At 45.4% G+C, this 20,045-nt stretch overlaps 1 protein-coding gene across 1 annotated transcript in view; it reads left to right on the top strand.

Annotated features, from left to right (window-relative positions):
- Positions 1–6,613: 6,613 nt before the first annotated feature.
- Positions 6,614–20,045, top strand: part of WASF2 (WASP family member 2) — a 79,101-nt gene continuing 65,669 nt past the window's right edge. The window contains exon 1 of the mRNA XM_072609520.1: positions 6,614–6,700. The gene's annotated coding sequence lies outside the window, so the exon portion shown is untranslated. The remainder of the gene's footprint in view (positions 6,701–20,045) is intronic.

Genomic DNA, 20,045 nt, shown 5'->3' with positions numbered 1-20,045 from the left:
AGAACACAGGATGTCAGAGCTGGCAGGGCCCTTAGAACACATGATATTAGAGCTGGGAAGGGCTTAGAACACAGGATGTCAGAGCTAGTAGAGAATCTTAGAAAACAAATAGCAAAGCTCCTAAAGAAAGGGCCCTAGCACTCAATAGTAGAGCTGGGAAGGGCCTTAGAACATAGGATGTCAGAACTGGGAGGAGTCTCAGAGCAAAGAATGCAGGAGCTAGGAGGGACCTTCAGATCATCTCCATCTGTCTAGGTAGGAAAGAAAGTTTGGAATCAGCTGGGAATGAAGGAGAGTATAAATTGAACTACTTTTCTGCGCTCTAAAAAGTTTTGTTTAGTTTAGGGTGGGTGGTGAGAGAGGAAAGGTACTAGGTGGGTGGTAGCTTCAAGGTTGGGAGATTCCTCCTGGAAGTATCTCTGACCTGTATCCTCCCACTCTGCCTTCACCAGCCCACCTGCCACACCAATTATTTTTATTCCAAAGACTGGAAGTTTGTCCTAACTTTCTAGTCAAGAAGAAGACTGCATTAAGTTGCTATTGTACCCTACAGGAATGGAGAGCGAGGACCAAGTTCCCAGACCTGCATGGTTGGCAGCAAAGGGACCAATGAGGAAGCAGATGAGACAGAAAAGCCACCCACAGGGATTCTTTGACTTCATAGCTCTTCCAGGCTGTGGGATACCATCTTGGATTCACGTGATCTCCTTTTCACAGGGGCCAAGCTCTATAGATCTTATCAGGTAAGAAAAGGTAAGAAGAGAACATTAGCCTTCCACAGAGAAAGACTTCTTCGAGGTTGGAGGTTGATTATGGTGGATTATGGGTTCAGCAACCATCCTCCATACAGAATCCCGAAGTTCTATGTCCTAGTCCAGGACTCTGGAGGGAATAGCTTGTGTAACCTTCTTTGAGGAGAGTGCTTAGGCCTGAAGAAATCTATATCCTTGTACTGTTTTATAGGATTAGGGAGCATCTAGACCCAACCTCTTCATTTTACATATGGTGGGGGGAGGCCTATGGTGGAGGGATAAGTGTCACAGCTTCAAGGTTGAGCTGAGACTGGAGTCCTAGTCTCTTGACTTCAGTGATGATCTAAAAATCATCACTTGAAGAATTAATAAGCAAACAGCTGACTGAAAGAGAGGTCTCCCAGTATTTTTCATCTTATTATGAAGGCTTCCTTGTCTTACCTGATCTTAGAACAGATTTGTAGCCTCCTGATGAGTTCCTCTCCAGGATAGGGAGGAGAGCTCTAACTAGCAATTTTGGAAACACCCAAGACCAGGGGTGGGGAACCTGTAGCCTGGAGGCCAAATGTGACTCTCTAGATTCTCAAGTGAGGCCCCTTGACTGAATCCAAACTTCACAGAACAAATCCTTTTATTATTGATTCAGTCAAAGGACCGCACCCAAGGACGTAGAAGGCCATGCATGGCCTCAAGGCCACAGGTTCCTTACCCCTACCCAAGACAAATATAAAATCAACTTTTTAAGACAGATTCAATAAAATGTATGTAGGGGTGAGGGTGGAGAGTCTCTAAGGATGCAAGACCATATGGGAAAGAGATTCCAAAACACCAAGGTGAAAGTTATCTATGCTCTCTACATTTTGATACTATGGGACCAAACCCAGGTGGCCCCATCTTACTTATAGCTTTTCTAGGGCATCAATGCCTGGAGGGCCTTCTGATTTTAAGTCCCTGGTCTGACCAGCTGCAAGGTAGCCTGGAATCAGACCTGTGTGTGACTGGAGAACTTGGTGCACATCTGATCTGTCCCCTAACCCTATTTCCCACTGGTCCTCTGAAAGGCTGGGGTAAAGGCATACATCACAATCTATAAAAATCAATCACGTCACTTATCTACTCTTTTAGAAATTTCCACTGTTGACAGAAAAGTATCAACTTCTGACCTTGGCATTCAAGGCCTTACACAATCTGACTCCTGTTCTAACCTTTTCTCAGATTGTTGCCCCTTCATATATACTGAGTTCTAGCCTGACTAGAGCATTCTATGTCTCTGTTTTCACCTTACTATCATGGGTCTCTGCACACTCTCCTACTTGCCTAGAATGGACCCGCCTCTCCCCAAATCTCCATCTGTCCAAACCCTGTCTTCTATGAAGACCCAACTTGGGTGGACTCTTCCCTCCCACCCCCAATTTCCCAGAATGCTTTGCTTTAAACTTACCCTTGTCTTCAATTCAATTCAACAAATATTTATTAGCGGTGGTATAGTTGATAGAGATTTGCCTGGGAGTCAGGAAGACCTGGGTTCAGGTCTTTCCTCTGACAAACAGATCAATTTCTTCTTTGCTCCCTTCTCTCCTCTGATACTACCCCTCTAGGATAGGTTGTTGTCACCTCATTCCTGGATGGTTGGAACAGATGGGTGGGTCAGCCTGTCTCAAGTCTCTCTTTTCCAATCCATCCTCCACTCAGACCCTAAAGTGATTTTTCCTAAAACTCAGGTTGACTCATGTCACTCTCCTACTCAATAAACTTCAATTTTGACTTCAATTGTTGACTTAAATATCAAATATGAAACCCTCTGTTTGGCATTCCAAACCCTTCCTAACCTAACCCCCTCCTCCCTTCCCAGTCTTCTTACACTTTACTCCCCCAGCCACATACTCTTCGGGCCAGTGACACTGGTCCCCTTGTTATGCCTTAACCAAGACATGTCTCTCAGCTCTGGGCATTTCTCTGGTTGTCTCTGGAATGCTCTCCCCTTCCTCATCTCTGACTACTGGGTTCCCTGGCTTCCTTTAAGTCTCAACTAAAATCTACGCAGAGGTGTTAACAGAGAGGTCAGTGGACCCATGAAGCTCTTGAGAACCCGATTAAAATGTAATGGGGGTAAAGGGGAAGGAGAGAAGGAGAAAGGGAGAGAATTTGGAACTTAAAAAAAGTTTAAAATTGTTTTATCATGTAACTGGGGAAAAATAGAACTGAAAATAGAATTGGGAAATATTTAACAAAGTAACCAAAAATACAATAGAACATAGATAATGTTAATATGTGGTTTTCTAAGTCAGCCTAGGAATCTGATCTATGGTTCAGTGGTCCCTAAGTTTCTATTTGAGTTTGACACTACTGTACTACAGGAAGCCTTCTCCAAGCCCTCTTAATTCTAGTGCCTCTTTTTTTCTGAATTGCTTCCTCTTTATCCTGTATGTAGCTTTGTTTGTATTTGTTTGCATGTTGACACCCCAGTCAGATTATGAGCTCCTTGAGGGGAGTGACTATCTTTTGCCTCTTTCTGTATTCCTGGTGCAAAGTAGCTGGCACATAGTAGGTGCTTCCTAAATCTTTATTGACTGAAACTGTGACTGTCACCTTGGGGAAGTCACTCGATGCCTCAGGTGGCACAGCAGCTGCTGATTTGCATGGACAGGGGGAGTCTTTCCCTAGGAACTCCCCAAACTGATGAAATTGATTGTCAGATTAAAAAAAAAAGTTTCAGGCTCTGAGGCTCTAATGACAAAAAAACAAGTCCCTGCCTTCAAGGAGATTCCATTCTACAGAGAGAACACATCCTATCATGTGCACAGATAAATGTATACAAAGCAATTTGCTGGGCCAGAGCACTAAAGGGTGTTTAGTGTTCTCCCTTGTCATTCCTCCTTCATTTTCTAGTGACATCACAGGGTGATGTCTTGATTTTCACCTGAATTGGATTTAAGTGAGGCAGAGTTGCACAGTCCTCAGCCTCACTCTTTTCCAGGATCATCAAAGTCCAGTGGCAAGACAAAAGTCAGAACAATGGATGATGACCCAGGATGCAGTGGATTAAATCGTTTCTTCAATTGAGATGTAAGCGCTCCGCTCCGTAGCACCTGCTTCAGCTACCTTAGTGGCCCAATGGAACAAATTGTTTTCATCTTCCCATACTACTGGGTGAAATCTTCAAAGGCCTGGGGTAGATATCCCCTTAATTTACCAACTACTGGCTTGAGGCCATCAGTTAACCTCAACCTGGTTTTAGATGGTCAGCTGAGATGATTTGCTGAGATGTGGTCACTGTGCATGCTATGGCTTCTTGTATCCAGAGGTAAGAGTTGGGTGAAGATGGACACCAAAGGTGGATGAACAACCCTGAAAAGAGCTCCACAGCCTTTACATTGGATGTGCTAGATCTCCCTGAACACCTCCTACATCAAATGTTAGGGCAGCTAAGTGGTACCATGGATAGAGCACTGGGCTTGGAATCAGGAAAAGTCATCTTCCTGAGTTCCAGTGTAGCCTTAGACACTTGACTACGGAAAGTCACTGAGCCCTGTTTGCCTCAGTTTGTTCATATGTAAAATGAGCTGGAGAAAGAATGGCAAACCGCTCCAGTATCTTGGCCAAGGAACACCTTGATATGTCACAAAGAGTTGTACCTGACTGAAACGACAAGACAATGGCAACAAACCGATTATGTGCGAGACGCTGTACTAACTGATGGGAATACAAAGTCAAAAATAGAGCAGTCCTTTCCCTCAAGGAGATTAGTGTTCTTCCTTACTGAGGAGAGAAATCAGGAAAGTTTTCTTATAGGAAGCGGTATTTGGGCTGAGCCTCAAAGGGGCAGTGGTTGGTAGGCATTCTCAGTGGGCTGAGGCACCAGTTAAATCAAGTCTCGCATTTATTAAATGCTTACCATATACTACAGTGCTAGAAATAGAAATACCAACAGAAGTAGTTTGGAGTCAGGAAGACCTAAGTTCAAATCTGGCCTCAGATACCTGCTAGCTGTAGGACCCTTGGCAAGTCAGTCAAACTGTTTGCCTCAGTTTCCCCATCTGTAAAATGGGGACAATCACAACACCTACCTCCCAGGGTTGTTATGAGGATCAAATAAAATGCTTTAGCACAGTGCCTGGCACATCCTAAGGGCTATATATTAGTTGTTATTATTATCACTAGAAGGAAAGACAGTGATGGAGTAGGTAAAAGGGGAATAAAGAAATGAAAAGTCCAGAGAGTCAGGAGTGTAGCCTGAAGAGACAGACATTACGGAGATATGAAGTGGAATGTCTTACACCTGGAATTAAGTCGGTCAGTTTCAAATCCTGTCAACAGGAATTTATAAACCCACCATGTGCCAGACACTGTGCTGAGCCCTGGTGATACAAAGAAATGGGGAAAACTGCCCCTGACCTCAAGAAGTTCACCATCTGATGCCTTTCTGTGTGTCCCCAGCTCCGCACACAGTAGGTGCTTAATAAATGCTTTGACTTCATGCAAATAAAATATAAACAGGATAAATTGGAGGTAATCTCAGAAGGAGGTAACGTAGCCTTAGCGAGGGTGAAGTAATGATTAATCAGCTTGGATGAAGGGCTTTAAATGCCAAAGCAGTTTGAATCATATCCTGGATTTCTCCACGATGCTCCAGAAGATCCCTTCAGCCCTGGAGCTTGCCTTCAGCCTTGGGGACCCCTTTCTCTGACTGGACTCTGGAGGGTGAAAAGCACCTCGCTGAACCTCCACTGAAGGAGGGTGCCCAGGCTGACTGCGGGGGGAGGGGGATCCTCATTTCTCACCAGGGGTGCGCTACTCTGAACTTCTCCATCTCAACTTCTTCTCCCTTCCCTCCCCACCCCATTCCTTCCCGCGAGTGTGTGCGTGTTCTCCTTTCTTTCCGTCTGTCTTTGCGTCTCCAGGGTTTATACCATCATGCCCCGCACACTGACAGCGTCTAATACATGCTTGCAGACTCCCTGACCACTGAAGTTTCCCGAGCACCGGTACAGCACCATCTATTAGATTTTAAAGTCTTGAAGGGCGGGTAGTTTTGTCTACGAGCCCTTTCCACCCCCCAGCCCAGAACAAGAGAAAGCTTAGCACAAGTTCATCGGATCGAGCGGAGCGGACACGGGGGGTCCCCAGCCGTGGTGGCGAAGGGCAGGGGGTCCACCTGGGTCACAAGTTCTCCGAGGAAGGAATTCTGAAAAGCGCGGGGGCCCAGGGGCGTGCCTTAGACAGCTCACTTCTCCGCCACGTGGGGACCCCTCCTCCGCAGAGCCCGTCCCCGCCCTGGGTGTGCTCGAGCCAGACCCCGGGACGAGGCCGTGACTCAACTTTCCAGTTCCCACCTAGCCCGAGTCAGAAGCCGGGAGGAGGGACTGGGCAAAACCAACTGAAACCTGGAGGGTACACAGAAGGAAGTTCGGGGGCCCAGCTCATTCCTTCGCTTCCTGCGCACGTTTTCCTAGAACCGTTGCCAATAAACCACCGCCTAAAATGTTTTCAAAGAGCATCTGCCCTTCAGAAGCAGCGTTTCCGTACTTTCATTTAGGAAGTTGACTTGCTCGTACCCCGCCTTGAACTTCACTTGGTCTCCTCCGTCCTGTTTACTCCATTTGCGGAAGTCTTTCGGGTGGAGCTCCCGGGGCAGTGCCTGCGGAGTACGTCGTTTGCGTATCAGTTTGACAGGCGCTCCGTGAAGACCAATGAAAGAGCTGGAAGCTCCGAGCGGGCGGGGCTGTAAACCAATCAGATCTGGTGCCGGGGTGGGGCTATGTCTCCGGGAGGGGAGCGCGTAATGGCGGACGCCGATCTGGCGAGTGCGGCCGGGGGCGTAGCGAGCTGAGGGAGGGACCGCAGGCCAGAGTGGCTGCAGCCGCCGGGGGGCTAGACCACCCTGCGGACCGCGGCTGCGGGCAGAGGGGGCGTCAGGGCCTGCCGCGGTTGGCTCTTTCGGAGGCCAGGTGAGCAGCAAGTTCTCCTGGCCCGGGAGAGGGCGGCTTCTGGCGGGACCGGGCCTGGCCGGGCCGGGGCCGGCGTCCGAGGGTCCGACGGGTCTGAGCGGGCATGCACTGGGCAGGGGTGGGGGGCAAGAGCAGGGCCAGCTCCACGGGGAGCCAGCAGGAGTCCCGGGCTGTCCTGTAAGGGAGTGAGCGGGGGTCCCAGGCTGTCCCGTAGGGGAGTGAGCGGGGGTCCCAGGCTGTCCCGTAGGGGAGTGAGCGGGGGTCCCAGGCTGTCCCGTAAGGGAGTGAGCAGGAGTCCCAGGCTGTCCCGTAGGGGAGTGAGCAGGGATCCCAGGTTGTCCATAAGGGAGTGAGCAGGGGTCCCAGGCTGTCCCGTAGGGGAGTGAGCGGGGGTCCCAGGCTGTCCTGTAAGGGAATGAGCAGAGGTCCCAGGCTGTCCATAAGGGAGTAAGCAGGGGTCCCAGGCTGTCCTGTAAGGGAGTGAGCGGGGGTCCCAGGCTGTCCCGTAGGGGAGTGAGCGGGGGTCCCAGGCTGTTCTGTAAGGGAGTGAGCAGGGGTCCCAGGCTGTCCCATAGGAGAGTGAGCAGGGGTCCCAGGCTGTCCCGGAGGGAAGTGAGCAGGGGTCCCAGGCTGTCCTGTAAGGGAGTGAGCAGGAGTCCCAGGCTGTCCCGAAGGGGAGTAAGCAGGGATCCCAGGTTGTCCATAAGGGAGTGAGCAGGAGTCCCAGGCTGTCCCGTAAGGGAGTAAGCAGGAGTCCCAGGCTGTCCCGTAGGGGAGTAAGCAGGGGTCCCAGGCTGTCCTGTAAGGGAATGAGCAGAGGTCCCAGGCTGTCCATAAGGGAGTGAGCAGGAGTCCCAGGCTGTCCCGAAGGGGAGTAAGCAGGGATCCCAGGTTGTCCATAAGGGAGTGAGCAGGAGTCCCAGGCTGTCCCGTAGGGGAGTAAGCAGGGGTCCCAGGCTGTCCTGTAAGGGAATGAGCAGAGGTCCCAGGCTGTCCATAAGGGAGTGAGCAGGGGTCCCAGGCTGTCCTGTAAGGGAGTGAGCGGGGGGTCCCAGGCTGTCCCGTAGGGGAGTGAGCGGGGGTCCCAGGCTGTTCTGTAAGGGAGTGAGCAGGGGTCCCAGGCTGTCCCGTAGGAGAGTGAGCAGGGGTCCCAGGCTGTCCCGGAGGGGAGTGAGCAGGGGTCCCAGGCTGTCCTGTAAGGGAGTGAGCAGGTGTCCCAGGCTGTCCCGTAGGGGAGTAAGCAGGAGTCCCAGGCTGTCCCGTAGGGGAGTAAGCAGGGGTCCCAGGCTGTCCTGTAAGGGAATGAGCAGAGGTCCCAGGCTGTCCATAAGGGAGTGAGCAGGTGTCCCAGGCTGTCCCATAGGGGAGTAAGCAGGGGTCCCAGGCTGTCCTGTAAGGGAATGAGCAGAGGTCCCAGGCTGTCCATAAGGGAGTGAGCAGGTGTCCCAGGCTGTCCCGTAGGGGAGTAAGCAGGGGTCCCAGGCTGTCCTGTAAGGGAATGAGCAGAGGTCCCAGGCTGTCCATAAGGGAGTGAGCAGGAGTCCCAGGCTGTCCCGAAGGGGAGTAAGCAGGGATCCCAGGTTGTCCATAAGGGAGTGAGCAGGAGTCCCAGGCTGTCCCGTAAGGGAGTAAGCAGGAGTCCCAGGCTGTCCCGTAGGGGAGTAAGCAGGGGTCCCAGGCTGTCCTGTAAGGGAATGAGCAGAGGTCCCAGGCTGTCCATAAGGGAGTGAGCAGGTGTCCCAGGCTGTCCTGTAAGGGAGTGAGCAGGGGTCCCAGGGCTGTCCCATAAGGGAAAGAGCAGGATGAGGAAGTAAGCAGGGGTCCCAGGGCTGCTCCATGAGAGCCATGAAGAAATGAGCAAGGGATTCATGGCCTCCCCACCCCAAATGGGGAAGTGAACAAGGAGTCCCTGCTTGCCCCATGGTGGAGTTAGCCTCCTTTTGGAGTTGTGCTGGTGGGTACCAGGGCTGCCCCGTAGGAGAGTGAGCAGGGTAGAACAGATCTTCCCTATGGAAAGGTACAGGTGGGTACCAGATCTGTCCCTTAGGGAATTAAAGAGGTGCCCCCCCCCCGACATACACCTGGACCTCCTTAAATGTAAATGGAGTGCCCAGGCTGCCCCAAAGACAGACGTGGGTTTTAGAAGGTACTAGGTCTTCTCCACAGTCAGACAAAGGCCTGACCCATAGCTATGTGGGGCTGGATGTCAGGGCCATCCCATAGGGAATGAGAAGGAATGTACTAAGGCTGTTACATAGGAAAGGGTAAAGGAAGAGTTCCTATCATGGCTGCCTCAAAGACTGATCTAGACTGGGTCTGTCCCATAAAGAGGCAGGAGTTCCTAAGGCCACCCCATTGGGAAACGAGGCCTTATCAGGGCTGCCCCCCAGACTACCTGAGCCAGTCCCTAGACATGTGGGTGTGGGAATGCTCTAGCCACCCATAGGGAAGTGAGGAAGCCACAGGGATCATGCAGAGACATGGGGGAGGGCGGAACTAGGCCTGTCCCATAGTCAGGTGGATGGGGACAGTACCAAGGCCTGCCCACAGGTGAGAATGGGACTGGTAGAATATACCAGAGATTACCCATAGGGGAAGGGAGGTGAGGTTATGGCACTGTGATGACCATCTCATAGGGAGGTGGACCTGGGCAATATAAGGGGCAGTCCATAAAAGATGTAGGTGGGGGAATAAGAAGGCTATACCCTAGGGAAATGAAAATGGGGTGAGGGCTACAAGGGCTGCCCCAAATAGAGATATAAAATGGTGAGGGAGACAGCACCAGTGCTAGCCAAAGAGAAGTGTATGTGGGGAATCCAGGCCTACCCCAATTACATGTGTGTGTGTGTTTGTGTTCGTGTTTGTGTTCCAAGGCTGCCCCTAGGCACAGGAAAATGGAAGAATAGGGGCTACCACGGAAGGGCCCATGGTAGGTGTGCATCTGGGAGTGTCCAAGGCTTTTCCATAAGGAGGTGAGAGTGGGGTGGGGATGGGACTACAAGAGTTGCCCTTAAGAGAGATGTGAGGCGTACCAGGACCTGGTCCATAGTTATGTAAAGGGAACAAATGGTGGGATGCTCCATAATTTCAGAGTCATCTTGTGGACAGGGAGGATGGAAGTGCTGGAATAAATCAGGACTGCTCCCTTGAGAGTTGGGAAATTGGGATATGAGGACCTGCCAGGGCCACTCTAGGGAGAGGAGTGTATGAGGGGTTCAAATGGTTGCCCCACAGGGAAGTAGGAAAGCCTACAGAATGTTAAAGATGTGGGATTGAGTGAGATGGAGTGTCAGACCTGTCTGATAGGGAGGTAGGACAGGGGCCTATCAGGGCTGCCCCAAAGAGAGATGAGTGTGTGAGGCATCTTATGGCTGGTCCACAGACAGGTAAGAGAAGACAGTGTATGCTTTCAAGGTCTTTCCACAAAGATGTGGGTGGGGGATTTACTGAGTTAACCCAAAGGCAGGTGAGGGCTAGTGTGATGGGGCTATGGGACAACACCATGGCCATCTCTCTCACAGACTGATGGGATTGGACATAGCAGGGATACTGGGGCTATCTCACAGACTGCCTCATGTATGAAGGTCCACAGTAAAGATTGGGAGGATAATAAAACTTGCCAAAGCAAGTACGACATTGTCACTTAGCCAAGACTCCCCTAAGAGTACTGAAGGGGCCTATGGGGATAGCCACTACACCTTCCATGTAGATGTAAGCCCTGGAGGTGCACTTGGATTAGTTTGATTCTGGGTGTTGCCACCAAGAATCATAAAGCCTTATGGTCAAGGATTGCCTCAGAGGGAATCATGGAGGAGAGGCATTCTGAAGGCTCTTGAAGGATGTGATTGGGCTTACCCAAGACTTAAAACAAAATGCTGTGGATTTTCTGTTCCGTTTTATTCAGCAAACATTTATTAAGTGTTTTCCACATGCAGGGCATTAGGGGATGCAACGAAATAACACACGTGGCACGTACTGTAAGTTTTCCAAATGCTCTATGATCTCATTAGTGTGGGCACTTCCTCAGCTAGTGTCCCATGCCTTAGGATTCTGTGTGAGTGTGACCCTGCCCCCTATCAGTCTTGTGCTGGGGCTCCCTTGTCATTTCATAGATTCTGGGGGGTCCTGGGGACTGACTCCATCTGAGAGTACTGTATGAAGTCAGCTCTCTCCTTTAGTGCTTATTAGGAACCCTGGCAAGTAGGTGGTGTTGCTATTTACCTCATTTGTTACTGAGGAGTTGGCTCAAATACAGGTTACTCCCCAAGGTCATGCAGTTGGTAGATGTTAGTGATGAGATTTTAACTTGTGCCTTCTGATTCTAAGTCCATTGTTCGTTTTCTGACATTTTTTGCCTCTCAGATACCCCTATTTCACTCATTGGTTTCATATACATTTTCTCATGGGAAGATATTGGCTTAGTGAGGTTAAGGAGACATCTTTGTCTAAGGAAAGGCATTAGGGAGAATGTTACCTCCTTACTGGACCTAGTCAGAAGATTTTGCAAGCCTGAGGAAGGCTTGTTCTCAGTGCTTGGGGCTGCCCCTAACAAATTTAGGCACATAGAGGTACTAGGCAGCCATTTGGTGGTTAGGGGCTAGGGAAGTTTGGGAGGACAGGGTCTCGTCGTTTAGGCCCCTTAGAAGCTACTGAACAACACACTAACTTGTAATCAATACTAGCTCACAGCTCCTCAGTTCTAGAGGCTACCGCCTCAGTCATGGTTAGCAGAGTTGCCATTAGGAAAGAGTTATTCCAACAATGGAAGTGAAGGCTTCCTGGCCCACAGCTTCCTTTTCTCCCTCCCCAGAGCTGCATTTCACTGGAGTTGGGTCTCTATAAAACTTCCTGTTTGTACAAAGTTTGGAGACCTTGGGATGAAAGCCTGCCTATAAGCCTGGGCATTTCTTTGTGCACTCTGTTATCTGACCTCCAGAAGGTTGAGTACCTTCTCCGGATCAGTTTGGCTTTATAAACTACAACTTTTCTCTAGATCTGAAGCTTTGATTAATCCTGGCCACTGGGCCAGACTGGTGTGGGGAGGGTTCTCCTGTCACTTTGGGGTGGGAGGAGCCTTTTTGGAGAAGGGACCAGAAGGAAACGGCTGAGAAGGGAGTGTCTTTAAGCAGCAGAGCTACCACATTTTTCTTTGTTTGAAAAACCAGAAAAAAGAAGCTGATAACTAGGAGGAAGGAAAGCATGTGAAACTTATTCCTGTTTAAATGTCTTCTGAGTTGTCCCTGTCAGAGGCTGCTGTCATGGAAAAAGTCAATTGTAACTTGTTCAGTGGAAATTATATTACAAGATCAAATAAATTTTTTTTCCTAAGCTCCACAAGACAATTAAAAAAACAATTCAGAATGTTTCACTGTACAGGTGATTCATCAGTAACATAACTCTTTCTCTTGACATAATTACCAAGTCAGTCTTGTAGTATATTTTAACTATGATTCTAGTTAGTGGTTTCAACTTCAGTGGAATTAATCTTGATCTAAATACAGGATAGGGCAAAAGGCACTTTACAGTTGAACAACACCATAACGTGTTCAATTTATGTCTGTTGTCAAAAGAAATTGCTTATTTTATATTTTATGTTATGTAGTGACTTTTGGTAAGTGAAAGAATTGCTCAGCAATGCATTTGCCTGTTTGTATTGGAGAAAAGCTAATCTCCTGAATTCTCAGGAGCAGAACCAGGAGATCCCTAGATTTTTAGAATTTTAGAGTTGATTTGCAAATAAAATGAGTCTTTAGTTATAATATCATCACTGCTGTAGTTCTGCTAGTGAAATTTGTTTTAAAAAGTTGCTTAAACCCACCTTCTGGTGAGCCCACAATCAGAGATTTTAGAGCTAGAAAGGACCTTGGAGATCGTCTAGGCTAACCTTTCCTTATTTTACAGATAAGAAAATTGAGATCCAGAGAAGTGACTTGCATAGGAATTAAGTGGGAAAACTGCTATAAGCCTCTTTAGACTTACTCAGACCCTTTTTAGCTTGGTGAGACCCATTACAGCTTGTATATTACCTACTGTTGTAGCCTTTAGGAACTCAGGGTCTCCTTCACACTCTGATGGGGCACCGGGGTAGAATGTGCTAAAATGAAGAAGAAAAATATGCTACAATATATTTTTAATTTAAATCATTGATGTACTTCACTTTTACATGTAACTGATATGAAAATCTAGATTTATAAAACACAAATTAAGGATAATTATTCACTTTATAAAAGGATTCACTACAAAATTTAAACAGAAAAAGTCTTCTGTAGGCTTAGTGTTTACCAAGGTTAAATTTATATTCTTTCATTCAGCAAGAACTTATTAAGAAGCTACTTAGTGCCGATTACTGTGCTAGGCCTGGAGATACAGGGACAAAAATGAAATGTTCCCTCCCTTCAAAAAGCTTAGACTCTGTTGAAGGAAGAGCAACATGTAAACAGATAAGTAAACATAAAATATATAAAAAGGGATTTCTGGGGAGGGATCAGGACATACTTCTTGTAAGATCTGATAAATGGGCTCAGAAGGAAAACAAAGGATGCTAGTGACATTCTGTCCCCCGTGTCTCCTTACTCTGTATAGCCCCAGCAAAGTTGTGGAAGCAAGAAATAGAATGCCTTATATGAGGAACAGCAAAGTAGGACGTTTTGGCTGGAATGTAGATTGCATGAAAAGTAATGTCTAGTCAACCTGGAAAGGTAGGTTGGAGTGAGATTAAATGCCCCACAGTAGAGTTCCTGTTTTATCCTGTAGGCACTTTTCAGGGCCATATGAAGTTTGTAAAGTGAGTTCCACCTGCATCGCTAGAGCTTGAAAGATTACTTAGCTAAAGCCATATCAATGGGACAAGTCCCATAGAATCCTACATACTGCCCAGCCACTTTTTTTTGAGTACTGAAATCTGTCCCCCACATGAATAGTCCAAAATATCTAAAAAGGTACTTTTACCCTTTTCCTGTCCCTCCAAAAGTCCCTTTCTTGGCTTCTGTAGGAGCAAGTCTTAATCAGATTGTCCCAGGTTCTCTTCTACTTCTTTCTAACACATTTCTTGATATTTCAAAAATATTTATCAGTGGTGGAATTGGTCAGGAATATCATTTTAGCTTAACTGTGAATTTATGTCTAATACAATTATGTATCCTAGGAGTGGGGTGTTCAAGATATCCCCAGGATGAACAGATTCTGGCTTTTCTTTTTTATCCCATAATATTTGATGTCAAGTGTTGGATGATATGTTGCGGTTCTTGTAGTGGGGCGTGTAGAATGAGTTAAAGGAATCCAAGTTTATTAAGAGGTGAGAGAGCTGTCTTTGTGTCATAGTTCATTCTTAGGATTGGCATGGTTTCACTGGATAGCTACTTCAGGAGCTCTGGTTCATTATTAGAAGAAAACCTTACCACCACAAATCTTTCACTTCATCCCCTTACATACATAGTGACTGTGTGGAAAATGATGATCAATTCCAAGGGGAAGCACAGGTCAGTCATGCTCTTTCCACTTTAGCATTTTGACCAAATTAAGATGATAGTTGTAGAAGCAGAATCATAGATAGATCTCTGGAAGAGATCACCTAGGTTAAACCCATTCCTTATCTTTTCTATTTTTCTTTCAACTTTAATTTTTTTCCCTTCTTTGAAGGTTGAAAAAATTTTATTCTGAACTTAAAATACCACCCAAAAGAGCAATTTATACCCATTGTAGAACAGCATATCTTAAATCATGGGTTCTGACCCCATTTAGGGTCACAAGTGGAAAAAGTTTAAGAAGCCCTGCTCTAGAACACAAAGAAGTATTGTGTATGAAACTCTGAATCTCCATTGCTTGCTTTTTAAGAAAAAACACATAATAAATTCTCCTTGTGTCTTTTAAAACTAACCTGCTTCTCTGTGCTTTCTTTGGAACTTCTTTTGTTCTATGCATTTAAAAATTGCCGTCTTTAAAATCACTGTTGCTAACCTTTCCCCCATTAAAAATTGAGAGGAAAGAGGAGAAAAACATACTTGTAACAAATAAGTGTAGTCAAAAAAATACTGCTTAGTGTCCAAATCTGTGTTACTGCACCTTGTGCTCATCACCTTTCTGTCAGGAGGAGGTGACTTGCTTCATCATGGTTCCTGTGCGGACGTTGTTATTGCACTGATCAGAGTTCTTAAGTCTTTCAAAGTTGTTTTTCTTTATAACTTTGCTGTATTTATATAAATTGTTCCCCTGGTTTTGTTCATTTCACTCAGCATTAGTTCATACTACCCAGGATCCTCTGAAATTATCTTTCATCGTTTATTATGGTGCAGTTATATTCCATTCCATACCACAATTTGTCCAGCCATTCTTTACTTGTCTAAGAGGCAGTTCTTTTCTTTTTAAATCCCTGCTTCAGGAACAGGAAGTTTGTTTTGCTTGTACTTAGTCTCTCCTAATATTATGCTCCCTCTTAACTCATTCCCATTCCCTATCCCTTTGAGTTTGGTGAATCTCTACACCATACCATTATATGTGTGTTCAACCCTTCTTTCTCCATTTAAGATCAATGAGATTTAACTGATGTCCTAATTCCTCCACTTTGTTTCCTCTGTATTTGGATATTCTTCTTCATATGCTCTTCAATTATAAGACATAACACATTCCATCTCCTTCTTCCTTTCCACATAAGAGTATTTCTTTTTTTTTTTTTGCCCTCCCTTCTCTTTCCCTGCTTAAGCTCTTTGAACAGAGTTAATCTATCTCTAATACCTCAATTTTTCTTATTTACTCCCCCAATGCATTTTGAAGACATTAATGTTCCCAAGGGTTGCTTGTGTCCTTTCCTCCATTAGAATATTAACATTACATCATTATATAGCTCTTTCCAATTGGTCAGATAAATTCATCCCTCTAGGTTTCTCTGGATTCTTATATTTGTATTCCACAATTCCTTCTGTGCTCTTTTTGTTGGAAATGCATGAAAGTTCTCTATTTTATTAAAGATCCATTTATTTCTCTGTAGGATTATACTCAGTTTTGCAGGAGAAGTGATTCTTGGTTCTAAGCTTATCTCTCTTTTGCCTTTTGAAGTATTACGTTCTAAGTTCTCCTCTCAGTTATCATGGAGGTTGCTAGATCTTGTGTGATTCTGATTTCCTTGGTACTTGAACTGCTTTCTGGATACTTAACACTATTTTTTCTTTGATTTGGAAGCTCTGGATTTTTTCTTTTGGGGTTTCTTCCAAGTAGATCCTGTTTTTAAAATAAGTTTTTATTGATGTCTTTTGTTTTATTATATAGCCATAATTCCCCCTAGTATCCTTTCTCTCCTCACAGTCATGCCATATAGCAATATTTTTTTTGAGAAAAGAAAAGGAAAGGAAATCAGCATAACTGATTAATACATTAGAAAAATGAAAACATATTCAGTGTATATGCTTGGCAAATTCTCCCTCTACAAAAGGAGGGCGTAGGAGTATCTTCTCCTGTTTCAACTCTTGAGTCATGTTTCTTCTTTATAATTTTGCAACATTTACTTTTGATTGTTTTGTGGTTTTTTCATTTCCATTGTTGTCATCATTGTGTATGTTGTTTTCTTTGCTCTACTTGACCTCGGTAAGCCTTGGTTCATGTAGATGTTTCTGCATGAACTCATCACATTTGGTATTTCTTATGCTCAGTAATAGTCCGTTGCTTTATGTACTACAGTCTGTTTAGCTATCATGCATTCTGTAGGCATCCGTTTTGTTTCCAATTCTTGGAATCACAAACGGTGCTGCTGTATTTTGTTTTGCATGAGGACTTTCTTCTTATCAACAATTTCTTTTGCGTATAAGCCTAAGGAGTGGAGAGCCTGTGTCAAAGGGCATGGATATCTTAACACCTTAATTTGCATGATTCCAGATTGCTTTCCATAATAGTTGTACTTACTCACAGCTTGACTAGTGTAGCGTGTACTAGTAGTGTGCCTATTTTCTTACAACCCCATCCCCACTGAATATTACCGTCTTTTGTCACCCTTCCTGATCTTGGTGTAAGGTGCAGTTTTAGGGTTGTTTTAATTTGTATCTCTCTTATTAGTGATTTGAAGCGTTCTTTCATGTGGTTGTTAGGAGCTGACAATTCTTTTGAGAACTGTTATGAATAATGGTTTATGGTCTTTTATTTATATGTATATCTGTTTTAATTGTGTATCTTGTATATTAGACCTTTATTAGAGGTTTCTCTGTTGGGGCAGCTAGGTGGTGCAGTGGATAGAGCACCAGTGCAGGAGTCAGGAGGACCTGAGTTCAAATCTCACCTCAGACACTTGACACTCACTAGCTGGGTGACCTTGGGCAAGTCACTTAACCCCAGTTGCCTCATCCTGGGTCATCTCCAGTCATCCTGACGAATATCTGGTCACTGGATTCAGATGGCTCTGGAGGAGAAGAGAGGCTGGTGACCCTGCACAACCCTCCCTCACTCAAAACAAAGTCCAGTGCAAGTCATGTCATCATTTCTCTGATGGCATGGTCTTCTTTGGCAACGAAGGATGAACACACGCAGAGGTTTCTCAGTTACAGAGAAATTCATGAATTCTTCTTATCCTTACTTTGCCCTCTGGTTCTTGTAGGTCTGGGCAGTGTTTGTTGGTTATTTCTTGAAATGCAGTGTCCAGGTTTCTTAAAATCATAGTTTTCAAGGAGTCAGCTAATTCTTAAATGTTCTTGCCTTGATCTGTTTTCCAGGTCTATTATTTTGATATCAGATATCTTATGTTTTCTTGTATTTTTTCAGTTGTTTGATTTTATTTCTTATTATTTTATAGAGTCATTGATTTCTATTTTGTCTATTACCGTTTTCAGGGAGTCTGTTATTTAGGCAAAGATTAATACTTTCTCTACTAAGCTTCTCATTCTCCCAATTCTTTTCCTCTAAATCTTTTATTTTATTATTTATTTCTTGCTTCATTTCTTCTAGATGTTCATTTAGTCCTTGTGGAAAATCCCTTTTTTTCCTGTTGAACCTCTGCTTTCAGTTGTTACAGAGTAGCTCTTTCCTTTTGAGGGATCTCTAGATTTGTAATAATTCTTGATATTAGTTAGTGTTTTCTTTATATACTCATTTTCAACATTAGTTTCTGATTTGGGGCATTGGACCAGAACCAGACTTCTCCTTACCTTTACTACTTATATTTTTGAGTGGGAAGGTTGGCCCTACTTGGCCTTGTCTTCTCTCTTTTGGGTTCTTTCATTGACCTCCACCTCCCAGGGATAGGCTCCCCTGAATCTTTGAGGTTTAGCGCTGGGTCTTTAGATCTCACTCAGATCATTTTAAGACAGACTGTTAGTGACCTAAGAGCCCATTGGTTTGAGTCTGGGCTGTTCCTGGCCTGAACCTTGTATGCTGGTAGCTGATCTGTGCTCACTGTTCCCTGGGACTTCCAAGGCCCTTACTCTGGAGTTTTCTGACACAAGTCCCGGTGTGTCCCATCCCAGGGGACTTTCTCTGAGGAAGTCATCAGACATTACATGCACTGTCTCTGATACTCCTGGAAGACTGGTTACCTGGAAGTGTTGTTGGATATCCCGGAGGGTGTCTTTTTCCTGCAGCTAGGTGGTATAGTGGATACAATGCCAAGCCTGGAGTCTGGAGACCCGAGTTCAAATGTATCCTTAGACCTTAGACACTTATTTGCCATGTGACCCTGGGCAAGTCACATCACCCTGTTTGCCTCAATTTCCTCGTCTATAAAATGAGCTGGAGAAGGAAATGGCAAACTGCTCCAGTATCTTTTCCAAGAACAGACCCAAATAGGGTCACGAAGAGTTGGATATGACTGAAACAACTCAAGAGCAGCAAGCCCCCATTTCCTGTTCCCTTTGTGTTTCTGGCTGACTTTTTGTCCAGTTCTGGGGTGGAAGAAGTCTGTTTCTGTAGTTTCTCTTTGGATTTCTTGACTGTGATTCATGCTGGTTCATACGTGGGTGTTTTGTTGGAGTGGGTGTGACTGGAGGTTTGCCTCCTGTTCAGGCAACCTCATTCACCTTCGTTTGACAAGTGAGAAAACTGAAGCCTAAAGAAACAAAGCAGTTTTCCAGTAGTCACATTGGAAGTGACAGGAAGAGGCAGAATAGGAAGCAAAGGAAGGATTGATAGAGGCTGGGCCAGAGGAAATGGTGCAGGGTATAGGGTGGGACGCTTTGAAATCTGTTTTCGGGGTATGGACTTGCGTGGCAGCAGGGTGAATAAACTCTGAGCCCTGCATATTCTTGTAGTGCTTTGTACAGGTACATGCTTTACAGGTGTTGAATGGAATTTGTTGAATGCTTTGTAAGCCTTCGTAAATGTGAGTTATTATAATTGTGATGATTCATCCTCCTTTTTCTCGTTCTGTAACTCCTGGTTTAGTTGCCATTTTTCTCTTCTCTATGTTAGGGCTGAGATATCTTGACATTTGGGTTAAGTGGGGCAGACTTAGCAGTGTGGTCTAGTAGAAAGACCGTTGGATTTGGAGTTGAGACCTCAGTCTGTCAACAAGCATTTATGTAGTGCTAACTGTGTGCTAAACACTGAGTGAAGTTCTAGAGAAAGAAAAAAACGGATCCTTAGTACTTGCCCTCGCATGAGTTGGACATAATGGGAGCAACAACATGTAGTAAAGTTGAGTCCAAGGAAGATGTTTCCAGGGTAGATAAGGGTAATCTGAAAGGGGAGTACTGCATTAGTGTAGCTGGGAATGGCCTTCTAAGGAGGAAGCCAAGAGGCCAAGGTGAGAGGGAGGAACATCTCAGGCACCGAGGACAGCCTGTGCTGAGCCCCAGAGGCTAGAGAGAGAGATGGGGAATGGAGGCCAGGGTGCAGGAAGGGGCGTGAAAGACCTGAATTCCAGTTTGGTTCAGGTATTAGCTTTGTAACCTGGACAGACCACCCCATGTCTCTAAGCCTCAGGTTGTTCATCAGTAAAATGGGAGTAATATTTGTGTTACTCTCTCCCAGTCTCCTGTTGTGAGGAAAGTTCTTTCTAAGTCATTAAGAGCTATATAAATGTCAGTTGTTCTCTCCAGGTGTGCTGGATAGACACACTTTCCTCTCTTGTTCCTCCCTGCCATGTTGGGGAGAACAGGGGCAGAGGGAAGAAATCAAGATATGACAATTTTAAAGATAGCCAAGTTATTTTTATTCAGTTTAAATTTTATTTTATTAAGTTTTTATTAAGTTTAAATGTATGAGAGTAGCACAGACAACTGAATAATTTATGCAGATCTGTGTAAATTCAATTTCTATCACTGATTAAAACTAGATAGGGGTAAAGAACTACTATTCCCTTACATTTATATTCCCTTCCAAGAGCTCATTCTTAGCTAAAAAATTCAATGCCTAGAGAGCAACTATTATTGAG

This window comes from Notamacropus eugenii, chromosome 5, assembly GCF_028372415.1.
Source record: "Notamacropus eugenii isolate mMacEug1 chromosome 5, mMacEug1.pri_v2, whole genome shotgun sequence".
In the NCBI taxonomy this organism is placed as follows: domain Eukaryota; kingdom Metazoa; phylum Chordata; class Mammalia; order Diprotodontia; family Macropodidae; genus Notamacropus; species Notamacropus eugenii.
The sequence above is the reverse complement of the archived record's forward strand: the minus strand, read 5'-3'. Positions and strand labels throughout refer to the sequence as shown.